Source organism: Theobroma cacao, chromosome 5 (genome assembly GCF_000208745.1).
Source record: "Theobroma cacao cultivar B97-61/B2 chromosome 5, Criollo_cocoa_genome_V2, whole genome shotgun sequence".
NCBI classification, from domain to species: domain Eukaryota; kingdom Viridiplantae; phylum Streptophyta; class Magnoliopsida; order Malvales; family Malvaceae; genus Theobroma; species Theobroma cacao.
Window position 1 is genome coordinate 19,380,147 of NC_030854.1, and position 1,660 is coordinate 19,381,806.

Genomic DNA, 1,660 nt, shown 5'->3' on the forward strand with positions numbered 1-1,660 from the left:
TCGGGTGGCAAAATGACCATTTTGCCCATACGTTATGAAAATTCCTAATTTGACTCCAAATTAATCCTCGAACTCCAAATCACCATATTAAGACATTCTAAGGTTCAATAACCCTCAAATATATCCTAAAATCTCTACTCAAACTAGTTTGAGGTTTTAATCGACTTAATTGTACCACTAGGTACGATATCGACTTTTAACGATTCTCTAAGGCATCCCAGTATGTAGATATGCTATCAAGTACATGAATGACATTACAAGTATTTAATAGAGCAGGTGTCATGACCTGGTACTCCCTTCAAGCCCGTGACAATCGTCGCGATGTCTCGATAGATATTCATTACCTGAAATGTAAACTAAAACCTCGCAAGGCTTTTACATCAATTTTACGTCTTTTCTGTGAGCAACAGTTACTAAATATCATATTTTAAGAGAATATAAAATATTTTTAAATAAAAAACAATCAAAAGTAATTTCTGCCACACAAGGGTATTTTGGTCATTTTTACTCAAAAATTTTGAAACCTGGTGAAAATACAACATACGATTGAAAAATATACATTTCTTTTCTAAAAATAATTTTAGTAATCTAAATCATCCATTTAAAATACAATTTTGGCTAATTAAACTAAATAAAAATATTAAATAAAATATTCTATTTTCTTATAAAACAATATTTATAGAACTCTGCGTAAATAATTTTTGTAGTGTAAAAGCAAAATAAATTCATACATATAGTGGCACACGCAGCCAAGTATACAAAATATTCTACAATGACATTTGAGCCCCCAAAATAAACATATATGTACATGACTATGACCTGCGATTTCTAAGGGTGCAAACCCAAAATCAAACCCTCGACATAATCAGCGGTCTACAGACTGCCCTAAGCCTGAATGGGTGAAAAGAAGGGGTGAGTTTTTATAAACCTAGTGAGTAAGCAAATTTGATCTATAACATCTAAAACCGAGTAAATGGAGACAATTTAAAACATCTCATCATAATATGATTCATAACATCAAATCTCATTTCAACCCATGTAAATCAATTTCATTTCATCAAAATCAACAAGGCTTATGATTCTCGTAAAAACTTGGCTCGTGCCAAAAACTTGCACTCGGTGACACCTGCGCCGAGGTATCCAACCGAGTCCAGCAAGGCTGTTAAAATAACATATGAGTATAAGACTCATTTTATTTTACATTTTAAAGCATAGCCATTCCTTGGCGTTGGCTGAGTTTCACCTTCACGTGGTGGTTCGGCGTGAAGTGAACTTTAAACGTTACCTTAGGAGATACCCTCTGCGCCTCTTGTGCCAAGGTAAAATATAACCAGGTTTACCCTGCCCCTCTAATAGGCTGGTCCACTGAAACCCGCCATGAAATACCCCATACTTTGATATGGTGATAAATAAAGTTGAGCGAATGCAAATTGAAGTCAATTAAAATGTTTAAAAGTGATAAGACACGAAAGGAGTAGTTTAGGATAAAATATTCCGTAAGTGAGAAAATAACAATAAAATAATAATAATTTTATCAGAGGAGAATTTGTGAGATAAAAGGCAATTCAGAAGTCAAGTGAGGCATAATAAGGTATTTCAGGTACCAAGGAGACAAGATAAAATTTTTAAAATATTAATATTTAGCCGGATGTCGAAATCA